Source organism: Protopterus annectens, chromosome 12.part0 (genome assembly GCF_019279795.1).
Source record: "Protopterus annectens isolate FY-2018-M chromosome 12.part0, PAN1.0, whole genome shotgun sequence".
Classification (NCBI taxonomy): domain Eukaryota; kingdom Metazoa; phylum Chordata; order Ceratodontiformes; family Protopteridae; genus Protopterus; species Protopterus annectens.
In genome coordinates, this window is record NC_056746.1 from 1,135,586,457 (window position 1) to 1,135,614,324 (window position 27,868).

The window sequence follows — 27,868 nt, forward strand, 5'->3', positions numbered from 1 at the left end:
TCAGCCATCTTGAGCATCTGTTTCTTAGGCATAGGGCCTTGAACAGGAGAGTGAAGTGAAGCTTTTTTCGATTTGGAAGGAGTCTTCGGTTTAGAAAACGTTTTGACTGTAAGAGTCAGTCTGAAAATGCCTTCAGAAAGCGAAGGTGTTTCAGAAGTACCGGTGTCCTTGGGAGGCAAGTCGGTAGGGCCTGAAGTAAAAGGCTGCGTCGGCCTAGTACATTCCGTCAAAATATCCATAGCGGTCTCGGGTTCCTCAACTGCGGTAGTCAGAGACTGCGTCGGAGCCTCACTGATAACCGGAGAACCGGAGCCCGGATCAACAGAGGCCTCGGAATCGGGCTTAGGCCTGGGCTGCCGATCCTTATCCCTGCGCTTTTTTGTGCACGTCGGTAGCTCTGACGGCATGTTATAATTAAATTTTCTGCCAAAAAAGTGTTGTGCGAAATCAAATAGTCTTTTAATAGTGCGTTTATTAAATCTAGCACAAAAATGACAAGAAATGACGTCGTGATCAGGGCCTAGGCAGGGTATACAATAAGAATGAAAATCCTTGAGGTATTTGCTTCCCACAAGAAATACAATTGTTAACTTTTTCTGACATCGGTCTGAGGCAAGAAAAGTTTCCCCAACGGGGTACTTAGCTTTATAGAAGACTTCGCTCTGAAACTCGAATTCGAAAATCTCAGGAGTCTGCCAACCGGCACTTGCGAACTGCTTCTGCTTCGGGCACCGCTCGGCAAGAAAGACTGAAGAAAATGGTGTCGGTTGCAATATATGTACCCCTGGCGCACTGATGTCAGGGATGAGGCGACAGCAACCGACGTTGGACCAAGACTTTGGAAATCCGGCCGACTGCGGGACCGCCTGACGACAGGATAACCCAAGTGTGATGACTGCAGCAGGGTAACACGATGAACATCAGGTGGTCAACATAGCTGATAATCCTGCACCCCCCCCCCCCCCAAAAAAGAGGCTATCCTAGAGAAAGCTATACGGAGTGGAGGTCTCATTACCTTTCTCACTTTTTGACACAAGACCTTCTAACCTCAAATTTTCCCTCCCCCAAAAATGAGGACTAGCGAGACCCTCTGCCCCTCACTGCAGCATGGCAGGTTCACTCACTTAAAATGGCAAAAAGTGCACAACAGACAAGTGGAGAGTGCCAGATAATAGGTCATCAATATATGACAACACACAAATGGCATTAGGTAAAGAGCGCCCCTCATAAAATAAGGAACAGTTGGTCAGCTGCCGTTCCCTTAATGGTACGCTTATGCACTCAAAGACAGGTCCCACTAGACATCACAAAACACAAACATCTAGCATCTGACCCATCCTCTTTTACAAAAAGTCTTATCCAACTAGTCATGTATGACCTGGGGAAGCTTGGAAGACTTGCAGATTCTCAGAGACCGTCTAATTTGATAGCCTGAGTGTACTCAGGGTTTGAGCTCTTGAAAACAGGTGAGATATGATGGAGACCACAGGTAACACCACACAAACTTATCTGCCACATGTGCATCTCTCAAACTCACTTCACAGGTTGACAAGTCTGAATGCAATCCTTTACCTATGCAAGGGAAACTCATGACTAACGAGGAATACTCAAGGGTGGCTTTTGCAGGACAGAAGAGATTTTGAAAATGTCCAATAGTCTCCCTTAACGCCTCCCATCAGACTAGCAATGGTTTGGAATTGGACAGATACTCTCTTACCAATTATTGAGCTGGTAATCCTATAACAGCCTCTTTCTTTAAGGACTGTAAGCAGGCTTCTAGCTCTTCATCTACAGTGGGTCCACAGATTGAAACTCTGGCACTTAAGGCAATCCTGCAAGCTATTCAGTTTCACAAAGTACCACTGGAGGTCCTAGATACAATACTGAAAATTTTCAAAGACGGGTACTTTTCTATGATAAACATCAGGATCAAGTGCTGAAATATCCAAACAGCAAAAAACACAGAAGCAAAGGATTGGATCACCTTCCCTTTCTGGTACATGATGCATCGAGTTGGAGAATAGCAAAAGAGGAAATCTCAACTAGGCTTCTGACAAAGTCTGTTTCAATATTACTTTGGGTCATGGCACATATGGCACCACAAAGGGAAAAAACAGGCGCGTGCACACACACACACACACACACACACACACACACACACGAAAATGTGAACTTGCAGAGTACAAAGAAAAGAAAAAGCAAACATCAAATACTGGAGAAGGACCAAATGCTGTGCCTATGCTGAATATATCCAAACATTATTTTAACAACTTTATAAAAGAGAGAAACTCCATGGAATTACCTGAAATGTCATTCATGGGCTATTGCTGATGATAGATTACATTTATTGACACCATGTATCTGGCACATATACAAAAGGACAACTAATGAAAAAAACTGCTACACACTATTAAACAGACTAGCTAAAATGTGTGCAACACTAACAGCAAATGTACTGAATACAGTACCAAAAGTACAGTTCATAAAAGCTCGCATCAAATCCAGGAGTTAAATTCACACGCTCAGGAAATACTCAACACGAGGCCAAAAAGTATCAGTCTGTAGAAAATTCCAACAAATTTAGGATTTAAAAGTTATTCATGGATTTTCCTGCTGCTTCAGTAAAACATACTTTAACTTAACACTATTGCATTAAACAAACTACTTCGCCAGAAGTGTAACTAGAAATCACACAACTTTGTTTGCTGCAAGGAGGCCTTCATCTCCAAGTATCTTACCTGCAACAGAGGTGTTTGTCCTTAACAGTAGAAGAGGACAGCCAAGTCAATCCTGTAGGTAATCAATTAAAACCAACTTTAATACTGTAACAAAGAAGAAATGGAAGCAAAACATCAATGCCAGTAGCATGCATTAACAACAAAAACTTAACTGCCAAGATCGACGACAGTTTTTTTAGTGAAAAAAAAAACTAAACATTTCTAGGTTCACACCACCTGCATCTGAATGCACAACTATACAACAAATACATTTAAAAAATATTTTTTTTAAATAAAAACACTCAGCGTGTTTTAAAACAAAAATTAAATAAACCACCAATACATCTCAGTGGAAGCACTTATCCACATGGATTATGCGAATAACCATGATGGTGTGTATTGGAGATTAATGCTGCAAATTAATGAAGCTTCTGCAATTTTCACTCAAATCTCATCTTCTAAGTAATTTACACAACATTTTTTTGCCATTTTTTTAAAGAATCATTTCAAAATCGTGGGCACTTGTCTGCAATTCATCCACACCCATTACATTACAGCAATACAAACATTGTAAATGTTTGTGAAATACACTGCTGCAAGCCAAAACAGCAGCATTTTAAAAAGCAATCAACTTTTAATATTTGCAGCTGACCCTCAAAACCCTTAAATCTCACAGCCCTACCTGCTATAAAAGTGACAAATGTATCTCAAATACAAAAGTTAAAATAAATTAATCACGGTTTAACGTGTTAATGGTCCTGTGCCTTCCATATGCCTCTAAAGTCTCCTGCACATCCTCAACAGTCTCATCTACAAAATATGCCCCCAAGTTGTTAATTGATGGTCTCCAAAAGAGCATCATCAGGGAGAAACCACACCATTAAAAACGGTCACCATCACTACAAAACAAAAATTAGATTTTACGTATAAAGCTACATGCAAATTTTGTTTCAAATGTTACATGAATTCTACATTTTCTTTTCTTTTTAATATAGAGAAAATGCAAACCGTTCCATGGCCAGCAGGCAAAAGCAGTACATCAATTTCAGGATGAACAGTGTAAAGCAGTTCAACAAATTTCCTTTCAAACTTGCAAGCACATATATATTTGTCTACATGAATGCTGTAGAAACCAAGATTCAGGACACGCAGTCAATGAAAAAGTCACAATATGCAGCAAAATGTAAAGTTATCTTTAACAGTTAAGAATGCATTTCATCCTGAAAGCTTTATAAAAACAGGTACAATAATGTTGGATTGTGTACCACCCTCATATACCTTTGCCACAGCTTGCTAGAAGACCAGCCCCAACTGCATATAAAAATGAGCATTACATGCAACATTCAAAAGGCTCATTACGAAAGTTATACAATTGTGTGGTATTTTCATTATTCACATTTTTAAATGCACAAACAGTAAACAGATTTTTTGTGCAGTATTACAGCCTGCAATACAGGGATTGTTCCATTGGAGATAAACTGCAAAGAAAATACTCGGTTGCAAATGTTTGCACTGTACTCCAGCCACATACAGCCATCCTAGATTAATTTACTATATATTTCCAATGCCATGCTTGGCTTCTAATGACTGACTGCCTAACCACTTTCAAAAGAGTGCACTAAACCATCTCGAGTAAGGGGCTCATGTCTATGAAATGTCTCATAAGGCATAAGTAGCTGCATCTTGAAAAATGATACAATGCGACAAGCAATCCACAGTAAATATTTTTATAGTGGCACTATTTAAATTTTACTATGCTAGTAAAATCTCTTGTGATATACACACACAAATATTTACACTATGTTACATTTTTTTTCACAGCACAAAGGATAATGTGCATTATAATTAGGGCCTTTTGATTTAACAGGTATGTTAATTTTCTTGGGTGGCGAAAGCCAGGGTACCTTTTTGGCTAGGCTTGTACAGGCCCTAGGGCCAATAGCCTAGTACCTACCTATGAAAGTGACAGCAACTGGCACCTGCCAGTGGTGCAGGTCATGGTAACAAAAGCTGGGCTATGAAGGCATGCTCAGCAATTCTGCTTCCCAGTTCAATCTCTATGCACTGGGAAAGCATCCTGAAAGACAAACCACCACAAAAATAAAATTGTATACTTGACAACCTTACAGGAAAACACGTCAGCAATGGCAAACAGGCATATCACTCACGTAAGAGAGATTAAAGCCATCCACTGCAGGCTGCCTTTTCACAAATTAGCTCTAAAAATAGCTCTGTTCTACCTGCTTAATTGGCCTGCTGAAGTGGTCAATTACTGGGAAAAATCCCACACAGTATGATTAAACCTTCCCAAGACACAGAAGCTAGGAGGACAAGGTCTCAGAAGGCAGTCTTGTGTCCGGTGTTCTTCTGAGGCACCAAAGACGACATACTACTGAAATTACAGATTAGGCAACAATGCTTAGAAAAACTGCGAATGGACAACCAGGTAGCCATGATACCAAGTATGTCTGCAAAGGACACAAACAAGAACTGAAGCACCCACAATCGTGGCATTCAACAGTATAAGCTAAATGGCAAGTAAATGCCTGATGGCACAGACAACGCTGCAGGCAAGCCATCTGAATACAGTTTATTTAGCCAAAGAGAACCTCCTCACCCAGAGATAAAAATCTGACATGTCTTACTAAATTGATACACCCTCCCTAGGTAAAAATTCGAGCTAAAGGAACACAAGAAAGGCATAAAGCATTCTTTCTTTCCTGTTTCTGTGTGCAGAAACAAAACTGTGAACAAATAAAGAAAATTCTGTTATGAAATTTTGGGAAGGCACAAAATCGTTATGAAAGGTGAAACAGGGCACCCAAAAAATAATCACCTGCAGCTCTGAAATCATCTGGCATTGGTATGTTGGGAACAGCTCTCTCTAATGTCAGATGTTAATCCCTTCTTTGGGAATATTCTATGGTATGTCAGATTTGTAGACGACATTTTTATGTTGTGGAAGGGCACTATAAGTGAGTTAACGGATTTTGTGAACTATTTACATACTACCACTGAGTTTTTAAGATTCATGTATCAACAGTCGACAACTGGGATCAATTTCCTGGATGTGATAGTTAGGAAATCTGAACCGAATAGGCTTAGCAGTAGTATATACAGGAAACCCACCAGGAAAAATGCCCTGCTGCACAGTAGTATGCACCCAAGACATATTGCCAAAAATGTTCTAAAGGGACAAACAGTCCTAAGACTGCACAATGAAGATGATGAAGCAAGAGTGGCACTTGAAAATGTGAAATCAGATTTCCTAGATAGAGGTTACTCTAAGGAAGAGATCGAGACCACTATAGTTCAGGCCTGGACACAAAGGAACAATAGATGCAAACCATATTTGATGGACATCACACAGAATGATGACCAGCATGTTTCAAATTAGACAAATAATAGGTTTAGAGTAGTTTTTCAGCATTATAGTGATGTAAATGAGTACATTTCCATTATTAAAAGACATTGGCATATTTTACATGAGGTCCCGGGACTCATGGACAAGATACGCAATATTCCATCTTTTTCATTTAGAAACAAGTCTTTGAAAAATCCTCTTTGTAATAAGACAGATATAGATAGACCTAGCCAGTCCATGCGGACTGGCACCTTTCCATGCAGACTATGTTCTGTATGCCAACACCTTTATAGAAAGAATACTTATACACACCCCGTGCGACAATTTACTATCACAAGCAAGGGCTATGCTGACTGAAGAACAATGAATGTTGTTTATTTCTCTTTCTGCCAGAAATGTTTTGTATTCTATATAGGTAAAACTAACAGTGTGTTCAAGGACAGGATCCTTGAACATATTAGGGACATCAACAACTGTAAGGATAGCAATGCCCTGGCCATACACATTAAGGAAACAGATTGCACACACTATTTTAAATTTTTTGTTATTCAAGTTGTTCACCTTAGTGTAAGAGGAGGTGATATAGAAAATTTAACTGAGAGCATTGAACAAAAATGGATTCTCTCTCTGAATGCTGAGAGATACCCTGGTTTAAATAGTACAACATCCTTAAAACCTTTCTTGAAGTCTCGCCGCCTCAGGCCTTAAGTATTTTTATAGTCATTTATGTATGTATAATTTGTCTTCTCACACACGTATACATATATGCTTTTAATATATTTCTGACGTGCCTTTTTATGCCTCAATATGCCTTTATACGAGTTTTAAATGAACCTTTATGAAGAATTTTTTGTTCCAAGATGATTGGCTTAGTACTTTTTTAGATAGTAATAGGTTTAAGAATTTGTCTGTATATGGTTTTATGTAAATATATTCTGATGTATATTCTAATAGATATTGTGTATATAGGTTTTCCTATATATATATATATATATATATATATATATATATATATATATATATATATATATATATAGAAATGTTTATTTATACTTTCACACATGTATATTTATGGACTGTCTTTTTAAAATTTTAGATGTAAATTTATTATAGCATTTTCTGACTAGAACATTAGCTTTTTTTAATTGTATAATTGGAACATTCGATTCCTATCAGCTGATGGCTAACATGTGATATAAACTGGTTGGAGAGTTGCTCAGTTTGTCTGATGAAGCGACAAGAGCAGTTGTGAAAGCACTAACGTTATCCTATTTTTATTATTTGCTAATAAACGTGGTGGTTGTGTAAGTTTGGTGCAGCTTTCTTTTTTCACTTAGTCTTGCTACTCTGCACCTCTCTACACTCTGAGCAGTTTAGTTTATTTTCAGCTCTGAAATCATAAAGGCAGAAGCATATTCATGAAGGGCATCATCTTCCAAGACATGATCCAGCACATCAGTCTATGAATCATGAAGTTCAAATTTTAGGCAGAAGAGCATTTTTTCTAACACAAACAAAGATGCAAAAATCCTAAACCCTTTCACGAACTTCTTGATAAGCCCAGTGCCAGCCCATTCCCCCACCCCAAGGCGGCTATGATATATCTGAATAGCAGAAGCATGCACTCTTACTGTGGAATAACTGAGAAGCATGCGTTAAACAGGTACCTGAAAAATAAAATCACCTGCAAGCTAAGCGACTGGGACTCTTAAAGACACCTCTCTGTTCAAACGGAGAACCCTTTTTTACTTGGAAGTGCACATCAAACAAATGGAAGGCAATCCAGTGGGAAGACCAAGGAATTTAACGGCTCAATCATGCCAGAATGTGGAGAATGATGCTGTCTCAACCACATGGGAGCTTGGAGTGAGACGTTCTAATGCCACGGTCAGACAGCCTGAAAACTACAGCATTTTCAGCCATGAGTGGATGACAAATCTACTTTAACTTTTCTTACCTGAAGTTTGCTAAACAAGGGGAAGGGCAGAAAGCGAGAGCAAATCGTTATGCGGGAATCAGTACCACAACTGTAGCTAAGGATTTCTGCCAGCATTTTCTCACCCTCCATCTATGACCCACTACCTCTTTGCAAAGGGTTACAAGTTCCACTCTTATCAAACAGGGCACTACAGCTAAACTACACAGCATTGTGGTCTAATCTCTTTCATGAGGACTGAGCAAGACTGTCTGAAGCTTGTAACCCTCGCTTTTCTACAGTCATCGCTTCCCCTGCTTCTCCCATAGGAGACCTGAAGAATTTTAACCCCATTACTTAAGGATTCATTAGTCACCAAGGACAGCAATGGTTTCAGCTGAAATGAGGACCTTCACATTTACATTTGATGACAAAGTCCACAAATGCAGAACCCAATAACAGGCAGACAGCAGCGGCAAAAATATTCAGAAGACCACAACTGCAAATCAAACCAATGACATGTAACTGCCTGCCAAAGCATTTTTTTAAACACCTTTACTAAATCATCACTTGTAACAGGCAAATGAGAAGTTATGCACTCACCATAACATTCCATCTGAGTTGTTCCATCTCGCCTTTATTCTTTACTGATGGGTTCGGAGCTGATCCATCGGCTCCGATACAGCTGTTTGCAAAGCTCGAGGTTTACGAGTAGCTTGAGACCAAGCCCCTTATCCCATGATGCACTGCTGGAATTACCTCAGATCTTGTTTTCTGCATGTACTATAGCCATATAAGTGAACCACCTTCCCATGGAGAGGAAGAAGAATTGAGCAACCAGGATGAGACCAACCTCTAGGTCAACTATCAGCCAGATTGGGGAAGGAGGGAGGGCGTAAGAATGAAGGCGAGAAGGAACAACTCGCATGGAACGTTATGGTGAGTACATAACTTCTTAATGTGAAGCTGTTCAATCTCGCCGTTCATTCTTTACTGTTGGGTAGCGTCCCTAGCACCCTCAATTTCTGGTGGCTCACGGGAGTACATTCTTCAGGACCGTAGACCCAAAAGAAGCCCTGTCCCTGGAGGCCTTAACTTTGTAATGAGTGATAAAGGAAAGAGGTTTAGACCAAGTGGCTGCAGCACAAACGTTATCAAGAGGCAATTTAGCTTGAAATGCAGAAGATATAGAAACTGCTCTGGTTGTGTGAGCTTTAATCTTGTGTAGTGAGGGCATATTAGCAGCTGAATAAACAAAGGTGATACAAATTGGATAGCCATTTAGAAAGCGTTCTTTTAGCCACTGGTCTACCTTTTTCAGGCTTCAGAGAAGGACACAAAGAGCTGGTCTGATTTTCCTAATATCTTTTGTTCTGTCCAAATAAAATCTGAACTGTCTGTGAACGTCAAGTCTGTACAGCATATACTCCAATTTATTGGAATGGTAAGGGAAGAAGACTGGTAACTCAATGACTTGGTTGATATTAGACTCCAAACAAACTTTGGGCAAAAAGGAGGGGTTTGTCCTAAGAGATACTCTACCAGCATGAAAAATCAAATAAGGAGGGCTGATAGAAAAAGCTTGAAGTTCTGACACTCTGCGGGCAGAAGTAATAGCCACCAGAAATTTGGTTTTCCACGATAAAAATTTGAGATCACAAGATTATGCTGGATCAAACGGGTGAAGAATTATACGAGACAGCATAAAGCTTAGATTCCAAGGAGAATAAGGAGTTTTCACTGGAGGCCTCATATGAAAGGTACCTTTGAGAAAGGCCTTGGACAATTTGTGGGACATTATGTTTAGCCCATCAGCTCAAAGATGAAAGTTAGATATAGCAGCCAACTGGACCCAAACTGTTGCAGCTGCTGCTCCTTTATTAAAGATCATAGTCAAGAATTCTAATATGGACGTCAAGGGGGCTTGATAAAGATCAATGTTCTGCTTAGAAGCCCATATGGAAAATCTCTTCCACTTACTAAGATATAATCTTCTGGTGGATGACTTATGGAAAGACAAAAGGATCTGTTTTGTCTCACTGGAAAAGTTATGAAGCCTGGCTATGAGGGGAACTGGAGCAGCGAAGCTGTTAGCTTCAGTGACTGCAAGGAAGGATGGAGGTCCCCAGACAGATGTGTCAGAAGCTCCGGAACTGGGTCCAGAAATCATGGATCCTCCAAGAGATGATGATGAAGAAATGAGAACCAAATCTGCAGAGGCCAATGAGGGGCTGTAAGAATGATGGTCCTTCCCAGTGATTTTGCTTTCTGTAGAAATCTGGATATCAACACGATAGAGGGGAATGCATAGAGGAGACCCGGGGGCCAATCGTGTACGAGTGAGTCTCTCAGAGGTTCTCCCAGAGGGGGAATCAAGCAAAGTAGCTTCTGCATTTTGTGTTGATGTGACTGGCAAAAAGATCGCAGCAAGACTGGTCCCATTTGCGGAAAATCCTGTCCACAATCTCTTTCTTGAAGGACCACTCATGCGGCAACAAGATTGCCCTGCACAGTTTGTCTGCTATCACACTGGATCTCCCCGGGATGTACGCTGCCAACAAAAAGCACTAGGAGGAGACAGCCCACTGCCAAACTCTGAGGGCTTCTCGGCAAAGGGGATAGGGCTTGGTTCCGCCTTGCTTGTTCAAATACCAGACTACTGACATACTGTCAGTCTGAATCGCAATCATTCCTAGAGGAAGAGAGCCCTGAAAGTACTGCTCTCATCTCCAGGAACATTGATATACAGATGTGACTCTTGATTAGTCCATGTGCCTTGGGCAGTCTTTCCATGAAAATGCCCCCCCACACCCTATCAGGGAAGCGTCCGTGGTCACAGTGGCTATTGGAGGGGATAGTACAAAGGGGTGTCCTATGGTTACATGAAGAGACACCAACCACCACTGGAGATCTCTCTTGCAAGAGTTCGTAATTAAAATCATGCGATTCACTGGAAGTTCCTGATAAGACCATTGAGTAAACAGCAACCACTGAAGAATCCACATATGCATCCTTGCTAATGTTATGGCCAAGACAGCTGCAGCCATCAAACCCAATACTTTTAGAACTTCTGCGGCTGGTGCTCTGTCTTTCAATACCAATGAGCTGACATGCTGGCAAAAAAGAAAGACTCTCTCGATTGGTAGTCAGAGTGGTGGTTTAAGTGTCTAACTCTGCCCTTAAAACAATATGCTGCGATGGTGAAAAGGCAGACTTTTCTGAGTTGACTGCAATGCCTAAATAATTGCAGTACGTCAGAGTGTACTCCCTTGCCTGAATCAGTTGATGCCTGGTGGTGGAGGTAAGGAGCCAATCATCTAGGTACAGAAACACCTGGAATCCTAGACGCCTCAAGTGAGCCGTGACCACTGCCATGCATTTGGTGAACACTCTGGGGGCTGTATTGAGACCAAAGGGCAGGGCTCCAAATTGATAATGACTGGCTCCCAGCCATAAACGCAGGTGATCTCTGGATGGCCTGGCCATTTTTATATGGTAGTACACATCCTTGAGCTCCATCGAGCACATCCAACTGTCTTTCCCTAAAAAGAGAAGTATAGACTGTAGCGTGACCACCCGGAACTTCTCTTTCTTCACAAATTGGTCGAGTCTGCTGAGGTCCAAAATGGGTCTCCAGTCCCGTTTTCTTTGGAACCAAAAAGAACCTTGAGTAAGTTCCGGATCCTATTTAATCTGCTGGGACTGGTTGGATGACTTTTGTCTAGCAACGTTTGGACCTCTATAGTTGCTTGTTCCCTGTAACTGGGTGGAACGTCCGGGATTCTCCTTGCAGGTGGGGGTGGAGTGGAGAATGGTATGAAATACCCTCTGGAAATAATACTTTGTACCCAGCTGTCATTTGTTATATCTTGCCAGGTGTCTGGGTACAATGATAAGCGACCCCCGACTGCCTCCAGAGCAGGACAGTCAGGCCCTCCTTTCACGGGCGCTGACAGGGTCGACCAGAGAAGTAAATCTCCATCACCCTGGTGTTGTGGACCCAGTCTGTCACGAGGGCGGCGTCTTCCACTATTACCCCCTCCTCTGCCCCTGGGGGGGGGGGGTTCACCACGTGTGTCCTGAAAGACTTCTTGGGCTTTTCAGAGCCACATCTTTCCTCCGCTTTGGCCATTGGGGAAAGAGAGTAGGGGTGGAAAAACGGACTCCAACGGCAGACAGAGTTTTTCCCTCCTATTCACACCTGGTTAAAGTTTCCTTCACTTTAGGCCCAAAGAGAGATGAGCCATCACAAGGGGTGTTCACGAATGAAGACTTAAAGGGCTCTGCGAAGGAACACAAGCGCATCCAGGAATGTTTTCTGACAGCAATTCTTTTACCCGCTGCCGTACTCGTCCCATCAGCTGCATATGATACAAGATGCATGGACGAGTTCACAATGGAATTTAGGGTAGCAAGCTGGGCAGCAACTTTATTGGAAGCCCCTGCAGCTACAGTACCCTGAAGAGCATCTCCCAACTCCTTAAGGATTTCTCTTTGCAGCCTAGTGAAATGGGTCAAATAGTTCAGGGATCGGAATGTAAAAGTCGCTAAACTAAACATGCGTTTCCCATATCTATCCATGATCCTGGACTCTCTGTTAGGAGGCTGGATAGACTAGGAAGTCTCAGATATTTCCTTTTTGTTGGCTGCCGCCACCACCATGGCATCAACAGGGACTCTCTCTTGGACAAAAAGAATTCATCTACGAAAGCAGAAATAAACTCGTTAGGCCTCCGAGAGACTGGCTCCATGGACTATGGTGACTCCCACACCCTCCGAGAGACCAGCTGCATGAGCTCATCGAAGGGCGGAGACACCCAAGAGGTGGAAGGTTGAGACCCGAAAGCCTTCAGGAGAACTGACTCGTCCCTCAATAGGGCTATTGGACTGCCAATCACCTCTCTGCCTAAGGATCTCTAGCATCTCCGCAACGGAGATATCCTCAAAGGGGGATTGTGGGACCCTTCTGACTCATCCAAGTCAGTGTCAGATGTCAAAGACTCCTGTGGGAAGTCCAAGTGTCTCCTCTTGCAAAATCTCTTCCTGGGACCTCCTCAGTGGGAGCTTCTGGGGAGGTCTCGGAAAAGCAGGGGGCGCCATGTGGGGCTACCTGAGGCTCAGGGTCTCTATGCCTAGACGAGGCGCTTTGGGGTAAGAAGCCAGACCTAGTGTCAAGGAAGTCTTTGGAGACCAGGCTCTCCTCATGGCTTCGAAGGCATCACAGCTTTGATGAAGAGTCGTCGACGGACCCGAAGGAACCGCCAGTACCTCCCGCACTAAGACCGTGGGCTCCAAACCGGAGGTAGGAGATGAGCTCATCTGAGCCAAAGCCCCGAGAGGAAGAGTTGGCACTGACAAGTCTGTGCGACTATCCTCTCCAGACCCAACAGGAAAGTGTTGGCTCCTAGAGTCCCCAGTCAGCACAGAGGACGTCACAGTAGATGGAACAGAGGACACCGGAACAGGTCTCTGCTCCAAAGGCTCCATGATCAACAGGTCAGCCCCCACCAGCTCCGAGGGTCCGGTACGGCTCGGAGGAAGAGCAGTCAAATCCAGGGTGGGTGTCTTCGGTTCCGACGCTAGGGTCAGAGCCGACAATAACTTAGCAAGGCCTGATGCCCGTAAGAGCTTCTGCACCAATCGTTCCATATCCAAATCCGAGAGGCTGACAGAAGACCTAAAGGAGTGCACCGACGGTGCCGATTGAAGTGGAGATGTAGGTCTCTCAGATACCGGCTCCGAAAAGATAGTCTGCTCCGAAATCTGTGGAGCTGATGTCCCAGGATCATCCACTTTCTTGGACTTTTTAGACAGTTTAGATTCCTTGGAGTCCCCTGAAGAGTTCGAGGACTTGCTGGCCCCATCCTGGTCACTCAACGCTTCTTAAAACGGATGCTTGAGCAAGCCTCTGTCAACTAATTTTCTTTTCCTCTCCAATAAGACCCTAGAGGAAAAAGAGTGACAAATACTGCTGGACTCCTGCAAATGTACAGCACCTAAGCAACAGACACACTGAACGTGGTCATCAGTCACAGACATCTTTTGCCCACAGTCTGGACATTTCTTGAATCCAGATTTTGGGTGCTTGTCCTGGTCCTCAGACATATCCAAACAATATCCTTAGGCTTAACACCAAAAAATCAAGCCACAAAAGCCTAATAAGAAACGCTCAGCTAATTATATCAAGAACCACACCTAGGCTCAAGACGCACAAAGCCTAGAGAACAGCCAATTTCACCAAAAAGACTGTAATAAAACACTCACACACACACACACACACACACACACACACACACACACACACACTAAACAATGGACCAAGAAAGAAGGGCCAACACTAGCTAGAGATATATATATATATATATATATATATATATATATATATATATACACACACACACACACACACACACACACACACACACACACACACACACACATCTATATAAGTAACAAAGCAGAGAAAAAAACTAGGCCAAAACACGAGGCCACTACACACTATGCTAAACTATGAAAACAGCACACGAGGGGAAAAGGGAGCTCTGTAAGAAGCTAAAGAAACTACTCTAATCTATGCAATAATAGCAAAAAATTTGTACATAACTTGCGAAAAACGCGTTTTTGAAGAAATACTGGCTAGAGCAAAACTGGAACCTCGCTGAGATCTGTGCCGCAGCAAACTAGATCTGAAGTAATTCCAGAAGTGCATCATGGGATAAGGGGCTTGGTCTCGACACTTCGAAACCTCGAGCTTTACAAACGGCCGTATCGGCAGTAAAGAATGAACAACTTCACATCTTACACTTGTACAAACATTATACATCACATGCATTGCTATATACAGTGGATATAAAGTTTACACAACCCTGTTAAAATCCTAGGTTTTTGAGATATAAAAACAAAATGAGACCACAATAAATCATTTCAAAACTTTTCCCACCTTTAATGTGACCTACAACCTGTACAGTTCAATTGAATAAACAAATCTATTGGGGGAAAATATAAAAAATGTACAATAAGCTGGTTGCATAAGTACGCACACCCTTAAACTAATACTTTGTTGAAGCACTTTTTGATTTAATTACAACATTCAGTCTTCTTGGGTACACACCCACCATCAATTAAAGAGACACTGATTAATCCTAAATAAAGTTCAGCTCTCCTAGTAGGATTTTCCTGACATTTACTCAGTTGCCTGCTACAGCAAAAGTCATGGTTTTCAGACAGCTTGCAAAGCATCAAAGGGATCTCATTGTTGAAAGGTTTCAGTCAGGAGAAGGGTACAAAAAAATTTCTACAGCACTGGATATACCATGGAATACAGTGAAGACAGTTGTCAAGAAGGGGAGAAAATATGGGACAACAGTGACTTTGCAAAGAACTGGACGTCCCACCAAAACTGATGAAAAGACGAGACGAAGCTGGTCAGGGATGCTGCCAAGAGACCCACAGCAACACTGAAAGAGCTGCAGGAATTTCTGGCAAGTACTGGTTGTGTATTACATGTGACAACTATCTCCAGTATTCTACATATGTCTGGGCTATGGTGTAAGGTTGCAAGACGGAAGCCTTTTCTTAGACAGAAAAGCATCCAGGCCCAGCTAAAATTTGCAAAACAATGCATCAAGTCTCCCAAAGGCATGTGGAAAAATGTGTTATGGTCTGATGAAACCAAGGTTAAACTTTTTGGCCACAATTCCAAAAGGTACACTTGGTACAAAAACACTTCGCATCACCAAAAGAACACCATCCCCACGATGAAGCATGGTGGTGGCAGTATGATGCTTTGGGGTTGCTTTTCTTCAGCTGAAACTGGGGCTTTAGCCAAATACCAGTCACTTTTGGCCCAAAATCTTCAGGTGTCTACTAGAAAGGTGAAGATGAAGAGGAGTTTCACCTTTCAACATGACAAGACCCCAAGCATACATCCAAATCAACAAAAAAATGGCTTCACCAGAAGAAAAATAAAGTTTTGGAATGGCCCAGCCAGAGCCCAGACCTAAATCCAATAGAAAATCTGTGGGGTGACCTGAAGAGGGCAATGCGCAAGACATGCCCTCGCAATTTGACAGATTTTGAGCGCTTTTGCAAGGAAGAGTGGGCAAATATTGCCAAGTCAAGATATGCCATGCGGACAGACTCCTATCCAAAAAGGACTGAATGTTGTAATTAAATCAAAAGGTGCTTCAATAAAGTATTAGTTGAAGGGTGTGCACACTTACGCAACCATCTTATTGTACGTTTATTTTTTTTATCCCCCCCCCCCCCCCAACAGATTTGTTTGTTTTTCAATTGAATTGTACAGGTTATAGGTCACATCAAAGGTGGGAAAAGTTTTGAAATTATTTATTGTGGTTTCATTTTTATATCTCCAAAACCTGGCATTTTAACTTGGGTGTATTAACTTTTTATATCCACTGTACAATATAATCTAAGCAACATTACATAAATCATTCAGTTCCTGCTTTCCCTTAAACCTCATTCCTCCTCCAAAACATTTTTCTCCTACCCTTTTCTAAAGATCCCACTCGCTGCTCTCTTATTTCTGTTACAATATTCACTAAAGTATAATTTGTTTACAGTTTGATTTCCATTTTCTATTAAATTGCTTTTTGGTAGCTACCAAAATTAAACTTTACAAGGTTTTAAAATTTGCCATCCTTTGCAGAGAAGGCAGTCTGTAGCCTGCAAATCAAATGTCTTATTGGCTTCATTCTACTTCCAGAACAGTCTCAATGTTCCACATCAATGAGATGTCCTTTTCTAGTTTTGTCAGGTACAAAGGAATAGAATCTGCAAACACCACCAACTTTTCTTAAACACCACACTAATTATATCCTTGATTTTGCATCCCTTACTCTCTTTGCCAATGGTTCTAAATATAAAGCAAATAACGAAGGGGAAAGAGGACACCACTTCTAATTCCTCCATTCAGACACAACTTATAAGAGAAGCACCCACCCACTTTCATTTTTGCCTCAATGCCTCATATATCTTAATTAACCTTATTATTATAATCAGGAAATGCAAAAGCTTCCATTGCTCTACTCATACAATACCTGCTTCCTCTACTGAATGCTTTCTCTGCATCAAGACCCACCAACAGTGGTTTTCCTTACATTCTGCTTTCCTCTGGATCATCATTGTTCTATTAATGTTGTCATATGTTTGCCTCTCCTCTACAAAACCACAATGGTCCATTATCTATTTTTGGCACCACCTTTGTCATTCTTTTAACCATTACAAACGCATCACAATTCTGTTTTAAAACTGTAATGAGCCTATATGAATTTGGATCATATGGATTTTTACTGTCTTTAGGTATTACAGCCACCACAGCTTTTTTCATGATGTTGATGCCTCCCCTCCATTTAAAATACTGTTAAACAAAACTTTCCAGATCTTTACCACTTTCTTCTCTCCTAGCTTCCAAACCTCCACCAGAATACCAAATAATCCTGGAGACTTTCCTTCAGTCTGGTTAAACATCACCATTTTTTTATCTCGTCCTATCTTTACTGTTAGCTGTTGAGCCTCATCTACCTCTGACCATGTCATATTCAAGTCTTCCATAAATATTTCCACTTGTGCCTTTTCTTTACTTCCCCACTTCTATGCTTTATATAAATATTCATAAAACTTCCAAAAATATCTCATACCTTTACAGGATCTCTTGTTATTGTCTTCCCAAGTTTGGCAACAACCCTTTTCTACTTCCCAAGTTGTTGTGCCAAAAGTTTTTGGGCTCTGGATTTATTATTATTAAAAAAAAAGTAAGTCACCTTTTTCTAAACTCATGCATATTATCCAGGTACTCTCTTTAGCACTCTGCAATTGTGCCTCTTAATTTTCTGTTAGATTCCCCTTATTTTGTTGTACTTGAACCTTTGTCAGCACCTCTAAATAATTCTTATTACTGCTTAACCATATATTTTTCTTTTAGTTCTACCCTATCTTTACTTTTAAACTCAAACTTTCATTTTATCCCATTCACTAGCTATAACTTCTGGAGTACTTTCTACTTTCTCCTCATAACTCCCAGATAACTTCCACTACCCATTCTTTAAATTATTGGATGTGTAACAAAGTTCTCATCAATTAAATGCACATTCCTGTGAAATATAATTTATGTCTAATCTAGCCCAGTTATTGTACCTTAGGGAATAATATGCAAACTCTCTCAAGAGTTCCTACTACTGAATTCACATCTTTCATGCCAAATACTTTCATAAAATGTATTCAGAAATCTACCCTCGTTATATTTTTCCCCTCTAGGTCTCCTCAGTACATCCTCATTACTGCAATTCAAATTAACACCAATAAATATTCCCTGCTGAAAACTGATCATTTCTCCCAAACTGTTTTTAAGATCCATAATAGCAGTTTTAGGTGGAGTACAAATACATGCCAGCGTAATCCTTATCCTTTGCCAGTAGCCCCTTACTACAACAAATCTGCCATTATCTTTTTTTTCCCCTCTTCTATCACTACTGGAGCTCCTGTAACAAGTAACAGAAGTACTCCCATTTTCCTTTGTTGCTGATATTCTGCAGAATATTCATCCTGAATCATTTCTTTATCAAATTCACATGCTTGGTTCTTTCCAAATGTGTATCCTGTAGCATTGCTATTTACTCTCATTTCTTAATATAATTAAGTATTATTTTCCTTTTTGTATATACCTGTGAGATTATTCACATTCTAAGACAATACTGAAAGCATTTCCATTACGGTAAGAAGTCATTATTCCTACCCATTACATATGGCAACTTTTAAAAATGTCTACTGCCAGCTTTTGTAATGCATGCATCCATTAATGTTTGGCAGGTTAAAATTCAGTTTTTCCTTATCAACCTAGGTCACATTTCACAAAAATTTTACTTTAATAGAAAACCTCAAAAAAAAAAAAAAAAAAAAAAAAACAGAACACCCCCAGAACCGGTTAACTTAAAATACACACACACACACACACACACACACACACACAAGTATGTGCTCCTTCAAATGATGAAGTTGAAATCTCCCAAAAGGAGCATTTATGCCAAATAGACGGTTGCCATCACAGGCCCCAATTAACCTGAAACTGAGATTATCCCTGTAAAGATGCAGGTTATTACCCAAGCGTCTACTTACATTAATTGGTGTCTCTCTCTTAATCTTCAGCCTCCCCCTTGTGAAAACAACTTGCATGCTTTCAGAAATCATTAACTTTTAGCCTTGAAGAAATCAGTCCTCTTTTAGTGCCATATTATAAGACTGTCACCATAAAAATGTTAGAAAAAAGAAAACTGTAGTCCTTTGCTGCAGCTTAGTAGACAAGCTGAAACATTTATTTCTAAAGGAAAACTTTTCATTATATTTATCACATTTACTTGTTTCCCTTTAAAATGTATTAATCTAAGAATCTAAGAACCTGAACCCATTCATCTATGCAAAATCTATCAGCTCTTGCATATACTGTGACCTGTGTACTTTTACACCCCACCTCAACAACCCAAGTTCACAGCTCATTAACTTTTTTTGCACTGCAGTCCCTATATTCTTAATACTTGAAAAAAATGATAAAAGACAAAAGAAAGATGTCATCTGTTCACTTGAATAACTTATCACATACAAGAACTAAATTATATTGTGAAAATGTTTCATAAAAACACCGTTAAAGAACAGAAATTGTTTCACTTGCACTTACTTTTTTCTGTTTGCTTCTTCCCCTCCCCTCACAGTACTTCCAAAAATTAATGACATGAAGTAAGGCAAATACTTTTTAGTTCGCCACAAGTTTAATAAAGTCAACAAAAGTCCACTCTTTCCACTTCTTCTTACACAGCTGTAATTCACACGAGATTGATGCTTTGCAGCCTCACATTTATTCACTAATTTCTGAGTTAACGGTCTTCCCCTTCATCTCCAGATTCCAGTAAATTCCACAGTACTTCTGATTCTTCTGGTCAACTCCTGCACTCTTCTCTGGCCTTAAGCATTTTCCTTTGGAACTGTGGAAAAGATTTCACTGGCAGTCTCTCCATGTGCTTTACTATCAGAAAAATGAGAAGCGAAGTCCCCTTCTGCTTGAAGGCTCATTTTATGTTGCACAAATGTTTGCATTTTCCTCCTTAGCCTTTTCTAAATCAAAAACGTGACTTTGATCATCCAGGAAAAAAACATTCTGAAGACAGCTGGACATAGAAGCATGAATCTCACACCTACCTCTCGACATTCCCTGATTATCAGGAAAAAAAATGGTTTCTTCTGTCTGGTGTACAAGTAAATAATCATATTCCACAAGCATTCTACTGTCTCCAACTTGTAATACTTTACCCTTTTGCCATAGTTTTGTCAGGATCAACTCTTTCCTGCTGACAGGTTTGCAAACTTACTAATAAAGGTCTTGGCTACTTTCTCATGGCCAGATTTGTAGAATTCAAATTATGTACCCTTTCAATTAACAGCTCTTGCTGTTGAATATCAGTCTAGTTGCTTATCTGTACTTTCATAAAATCAATACTGTCTGTTCCTTCTAGTTTCTCAGGTACAGCAGAATATCTCGTTTTCCCTATGTGCTTTGTTCTTTAATTCTACTGTTTTTTTTTTAAACCTCTCTTCTTGAGCAGTCTCACACTCGGCCATCCTTATTTTCATTTTGACTTCTGATTTTTCTGTTTTATCAATCTCATCTGAATTTGTTCAAAGATTCTACCAATTTTCCAGCCTTTTGTTATTTGAGTTGATTTACTCCTTCAGGGTTTTGTTTATTTTAATCAACACCGAACACATTTGAGTAATTTTTTTACTAGAAGCGAAGTCTTGCACCAAAGGTGGAGTCTGAACTGCTATTTGCTGAACAGCTGCAGGATTCTCCTCAGTCAGGGGGTCTCCCTGACCCTTTTCTAGTTGATTTTTTTTTTCAGGCTCTCCTAGATCCTTCTTTGCAGGTATCCAGTACTACTCAGTAACTCAAATTCTAATGTAATGCCAGTCCATGGAAGACCATACACACACCCTTGTAGGCAAGTTATAGGACTGCCAATTCACTTACTGGCATGTCTTTAGGTACAGACGGAAAACAGCAATCATGGCAAAAACCCACAGACACACTGAGAGGACATGCAGACTCCAGACCAAAAACCAACAAGAAACCAAAACGTAGAGCCCAGAAAATATGAGTCAACAAACCCAACTGCAGCACTATGGTGGCAGTCTCGTGTGTGTGTGTGTGTGTGTGTGTGTGTGTGTGTGTGTGTGGGGGGGGGGGGGGGTAGCATCTTTTTAGTGTCCATGTTAAACATAAGAAAAAAAAAAAAAAAACATTACAGGACAAAGCCACCCAATGTAGTTATCCTAATACCAGAGTTACCTTCCCTCTTTAACCTCACCTAATGTAGTCTAGTGCCCTGTATAATTCAGCAGCTTCAGTTTTTTCACTACAACTTTTGCCTGCCACAAATCATGACGGCTACATCATCTCTTGCTTCCTGTACAAATCCCGTATGTTTTTAGAAAGGAATTTTACTCAGTATGCATGCATGACATGGGAAACCACACATTCTGCAGTTTTCGTTGTTAACCACCACCAATTTTACAACCTCAATCTACCTCACTGAGATCAGTAAAATCCACACACAGCAGATAAAATGAAACTATCCCAAACAGCAAGTTTGTCGTCAAGTATGTCACATTTGTTCCCCCAATCACAAAGAACTCTCCTTTAACACATCCAAAACAGTTCCCCTACATAAAGAAATAAACAATGCTCTCATGGATTACTGAAATTTCCCTGCAAATAAGTTTAGTGTTTTTGCAAGATCTTGTACCATTTCTTTCCAATATTTTTTGTATTATCCATCACTGGATGTGAGCTAAGAAAGTTAAGTGCATCTCAAACTTTTGTAATTTTCTGCATGTGCGCACACAGATCTGTGCTTGAAATTATCAAATCACAGATTAAGAATTTTGCATCTCAACTAGAAATATAAGTCTGGGAATGAATGAATGAATAAATAAATAAAAAGGACTAAAGCTGCTCTTTCAACCCCCAAGAGTCAAGTCTCTTAAAATAAATTTGTACAAGATGGCCACTAACAAGAAAGCCACTACAAAAGACAAATTAACACTAGCTAGAAACTGTCAAAAAGGTAGAAAACCAAAAGCACTCACTGCAATTTGATGGAGAGATCATACTTCAGCAAACATTCTTTTTCAACACAGGGTACTCTATGGTACCCTGGAATAGGCTGCCCATACATGTCAAGCAGAGCGCCTCCTTGGCCCTCTTCAAAAGGAACCTTGACGATTGGATGGGAGATAGGAAATTCACCCCATAGATCACGTCAGTCGCCCTGCTAGACAGGGGTCCAGGGAAGTAAATGTTGTGGGAAGAAATATCCAGGAATTATTATGGCAAGGCTTGTATAGGCCCTAGGGCTGATAGCCTAGTACCAACCTATGAACCTTAATAACACACCACAACAAAACATTAACAATAGATCAAGACCACTTTAGCAGGACAGCCCCCATCAAGGTATTCCAAGGTACAAATTTAAAACCATGCAACAACGTCAGTAGTACCCTAAAGATACAATGAAAAATAATGCACATTTTATGCACACAAATAATTTATATATATATATATATATATATATATATATATATATATATATACACACACATACATACACACTGCGAGGACACATACACGTATGCATACAAGTGCATGCTTAACTGCATGTATAATAAAATATACACACTCAAGCGTATAAAATGTGCATATATGTACTCTTATCATTAGGTATTTTATATATGTGGGAGACACACACTCGCACACACTCACCCACCCATTGCTTTACACAAAATACTGTTCAGAGAGGAAAACACCCAACTGGTGCAAAGAAAATGGATTCATGACACAAAAAGAACTTTCAGCACACTGAACTGGGTGGCAAGGCTGTTTATGCAGTCAAAATAACAACAGTCAGGAAATAAATGAAAGACCAATTTTGCTTATTGCCAACAGTTACCCAACAAACCTTTTATAATTAATCAAATAAAAAAATAAAAACTGAAACCAAAATAAAACAGCATGTCCAGGGGAAAAAGTCTCAGTAATCTGCAGCTCCTTAAAAATACAGACTTTCAGTTCTAGTACTGATGTTATGAGTTGTTACGTAATTTATGTATTTAAAAAGCTGATGGGTAATGGTTACTTCAGACACCAATGAATTGTTAAACAAAACCTGTCTATCTTTTCTACCTGAACACTGTGACTTTGTCTGATGCAACAGTTCCAATATCCAGTTCCATGTGCTGGAAGTTACTTTTGTAGCGTGGATCCATTTCACTTGTACCAGACAGGGGTCCTATTCCGTGCAGAGCACTTAGTGTTTATGGTGCACTTGTCTACTGGAGGACTTCTGCGACTTGCAGAATTCACCTGGCTTTTAATTTTTACCATTACCATTATGATCAGCAACATTTTGTTACAGCAACTTGAGGTATCCTTATCTACAAGTAAGGACAATACTCACTGTTTTATCCTTAATGGAACTACAGCATAAGGAAGAGCAGTTTCCAGTAATACCATTTGGGTGGGATGCATAACACTGGAAACACCAATGTGGCCTTTATACAACATACACCTGCCTCTCAAACTGCAGTCAGTAGTTTGTATTTTTATGAGCATACATCAAAGCAGACAAGGTGCTATCACAACAAAGGATTTTTATGAAATTGGGGTAGGAACTGTAGTCATTCTTTTAGAACAATGGGGTCCTGCAGCCTATCACATCTATGCTTTCTGTAAAATTACTCACTATGCATCATGACAAAACACAGCAGCATTATGCAAAAAGTAAATCAGAAAAAAAGCCATGACGGAATCCTTGACTTTTCATCCACATAACCAAGCCCTTGTGCATGACTATTCTGGACAATTTCCAAAAATAAAACATTAACAAATATTGCAGAGATCTGCACGATTACAGGCTAAATCGGGTTTTCAACTGGAAGAACAACAAGAAAATGAAAACTGCTTGGTTAAATTTTAACAGTGATACAAATTCTGGATACAGGCTAAATGGAAGCATGGGGGGACCAGATCCATTAGTAAATGGCCCCGACTGACAAGTTATGACTTTGGGAACTACAAATAATGGTTCCTCTTCTCTTGTGATCATAGATTTTAGATTCATCATGAAATTCTAGGGATTTTTAACAGACCTGCCAAGTACACTATTATTTTAGTTTAGTTTGTTTACCGGGGTAGTACACTGATTACTACAGACAATTTGCAGGCACAGCCCAGGTTGAGAGATCCACAACCACAGACAACAGAACAAATTCACAAACACAGAATAATCACAGAAAGTAGAAAGTCCCACAGATAGTTGATACTACATGTAAATATTAATTGAGTAGAGAATAAATTGTGAATTAATTTTAGTAATAAATGAGAGGGAAGCAGCAGCTCAGAACAGAGGGCCAAATTAGAACTGATGCAGATAAGGAAGAAGTTGGATTATGTGTCCAGTAGATAAGCACTTGCAGTAAGATCTTTGACGAAGGTGTCTTTTGAGTTGAGCTCTGAAGGTGGGGAAAGAGGAGACCTACTTAAGGTGAAGGGGAGGGACTGCCAGAGTTTCAGTGCAACAATGGAGAAGGAATGGTTGGTAAAGTACATTTTTGTTTGAGGTACCTGGAGTAACGGAGTTAGAGTGGTTGCAGAAGTTGTAAGGGTGGTTTTATTATGGAGTCGGGCTGCAAGAGCTGGAAAAGTATCTGGTTGCAGTTGTTTTAAAACAAGAGACCCAAACAGTATAGATCAACTCTGTAGCAGACTAGAAGTCATTTGGCCTTGAAGACTGTGATGCATAGGAGTTCCTGAGGGGAGCCCTGAGGGGTCAGGGCCTAGGCAAGGAATACAGTAAGAATGAAAATCCTTATGAGGTATTTGCTTCCCACAAGAAATACAATTAACAACTTTTTCTGACATCGGTCTGGAGCAAGAAAAAATTTCCCCAACGGGGTACTTAGCTTTATTGAAGACTTTGGATCTAAAATTCAATTTAGAAAATCTCAGGAGTCTGCCGACCGGCACTTGCGAACTGCTTTTGCTTCGGGCACCGAGCAGCAAGAAAGACTGAAGAAAATGGCGTCGGCTGCATCTTTTATACCCCTGGCGCACTGACTTCAGGGAAGAGGCGACAGCAATTGATGCCGGACCAGGACTTTGGAATTCAGGCCGACTGCGGGTAGCCTGCCAGCAGGATAACCCAAGTGTTATGACTGCAACAGTGAATACACTCTAACATCTGTAAATGAACTGGCAGATTTTTGTTTTCAATGGACTGCAGAGTGAATGAAAGAATTGTTTTTTTTTTTTTTTTTTTTTTTTTAATTAGAGGCTCAACTTGAACAAGAGGATTCCTCTGCCAACTGCAGGTGAAGAGAGAGGGAGGTAATTTCTATGACCAGAATAAAAAAGAACTGATCTTTTTCCTGGTGTTTTCAATGTAGATTTAGAAGTTGGGTTTATGGCTAGACCAGTCACTTAAGTATTCAAAGATGATGTTTCTACTGGCCAACAGTGGAGATCTGCTATACTGAGATGTTTAGAAGTCTTTTTTCAGCTTTTGTGAAGTTCCAAATACACTTTTATAGGGGTTTAGTAGCAGCTCATGGATGTTCAGCCAAGAATTAAGGGAGTGGAGGTCAGACTGAAGCTGGGTTTGAAGAGCTAAATGTGAGGGACCGGATCGAACCACCATTTCATCTGTATGAAAGAGTACTACAAAGGTTAGGGAGATGAGATGGCGGCCTTTTACCCTTTTCACTTCTTACAGTAACATTTCTTTTAGATAGCTTTGAACCAGAAGGGGTGGCAAGAAAAGTACACTTGTGTACACTTACCATAAATGTAGATGTCAGAGTGTATTCACTGTTGCAGTCATCACATTTGGGTCATCTGCCTGCAGGTAGCCCTCAGTCGGCCTGAATACCAGAGTCTTGGGATTTCTGCATCAGATGCCGTCGCTTCTTCCATGACACAGGATGTCATGGGTATAAAAACATGCAGCAGACGCCATTACATCAGTTTCTCTTGCCAGAGATGTCAGGAGCCCCCTAAATAGGAAGTAATTACATGGTGTGGAACACCCCCAGCAAAAAGCAAATACCAATGACATAAGGTATGCCAAACAAAAAGGATAGGTAGAAGTAGAGAGAAGTCAGGTGGCTGGAAGGAGGGTAACTAGGGCTGCAACAGTGAATACACTCAAACATCTACATTTATGGTAAGTGTACACAACTGTACTATGTTCTTCGTGTTTCACTGTTGCAGTCATCACATTTGAGTTGTTTCCCAAAGCTGAGGATGGGTGGAGGCAGTGAAGAAGCATTAGGGCTGGCAAGCAGGCCTGTAAGACTGCTGTAGCAAATCCAGCTCTGGATTTAGAAAGGATAGGCAAGTGGTAATGCTTGGTGAAGGTGTGTACAGATATCCAGGTTGCAGCTTCCAGGATGTCCCTGGCAGGGACTCCCCTGAGAAATGCTGTATAGACTGACGTAGCCCTAGTGGAATGCGTTCTTATCCCCTGTGGGGCAGGTTTCCCATGATGTTTGCAGCAGAAATGGATGCAGTGTGCTTTCCATTTAGAAATGGTTTGCCCTCTGCCCCTGTAGCCAAACTGACTAGCAGCTGGTCAGATTTTCAGAAAGGTTTAGTCCTGTCCAGATAAAACCTAAGCTGCCTGTGCACAGCCAGGGAGTGCAGGATCCTTTCCCCTGTACTCTGAGGACTAGGGAAAAAGGTTGGCAAATGAATGGATAGGTTTAAAAAGCCACACTAGATACCATCTTTGGCATAAATGATGGGTTAAAGTCCCGAGGGAACCATGTCCGCATGGAAGATGAGTTCCATGGCCATAACGGCCTGCAATTCAGACACTCTTCTTGCTGAAGTGATGGCTAGGAGTAAAACTGTTTTCCAGGAGAGGAATTTTAACTCTGCTGAAGCAGCAGGTTCAAATGGGTGGAAGTGTGAATTTTTTCCAATACAAAGTTAAGGTCCCAGGCTGGAGTGGGAGCTCTCCTGGGGTGGGGGTCTTACATTTCTGGATCCTCTCAAGAACTGTTTGACCAGAGGATGACAGAAGAGGGGTGGCTCAGTATTATAATGAGCTGAGATGGCAGAGGCATGAATCTTAACTGAAGAGAAACATAGGCTTTTATGGAACATTTCTGTTAAGTAATCTAGTCTATGAGGTAAGCTGGGCACATGTGTGTCCATTCCTTGAGACTGGCTCCAAGAACAGTATATTTTCCACTTTTCTGAAAAGGATTTTCTAGTAATAGGTCTTTTTGCCTCCAGGAAGACATCCACAGTACCTGTTTACTGAGGGTTCGGATGATGAACCAGGCTGCTAGGTTCACGGTTTGTAACTGAGGATGCAAAATCTGGCCCTCTTGCTGGGACAGCAGGAAGGGGGTCTGAAGCAGGTGCCAAGGTGGCAGTACTGTCAGACTGCGCAAAGGTGGGTACCAGTGCTAGCGCTGTCAGTCTGCTGCAATCAGGATTGTCCTTGGCTTGTCCTGTTTGATCTTTAGTAAAACCTTCGAGAGGGGGGGCAGAGGGGGAAAGCATAGATTGAGAGGTTTTCCCATGTAAAGGGCAGAGCATCCACTTTCCATGCTTGGCTGTGGGGAGTTTTGGTGCAATATTTGCTCAATTGAAAGTTCTGAGGGGAAGCGAAGAGGTCCACCCCTGGTGCCCCCCACCTGTGGATCAGCAGCTTGAATGATTTGGTTTCCAGTTTCCACTCGTGCAGGTCCATTAGATATCTGCTTGAATCGTCTGCCAGTGAATACAGTTTGCCTGGCAGG

The 27,868-nt window shown here is 40.9% G+C and overlaps 1 protein-coding gene across 16 annotated transcripts in view; it reads right to left on the reverse strand.

Annotated features, from left to right (window-relative positions):
• The window catches only part of LOC122817027 (copine-3-like), a 2,295,182-nt gene that overhangs the window by 2,185,998 nt on the left and 81,316 nt on the right, over nucleotides 1-27,868 (reverse strand). For 11 of the 16 annotated variants that reach the window (XM_044090160.1, XM_044090157.1, XM_044090156.1 and 8 more), the window contains one exon: nucleotides 2,739-2,790. The exons of 3 other annotated variants lie outside the window; for them this stretch is intronic. The gene's annotated coding sequence lies outside the window, so the exon portion shown is untranslated. Of the gene's footprint in view, nucleotides 1-2,738; nucleotides 2,823-27,868 lie in introns of all 16 variants that reach the window. 2 more of the 16 variants (XM_044090151.1, XM_044090144.1) reach the window with 1 other exon arrangement.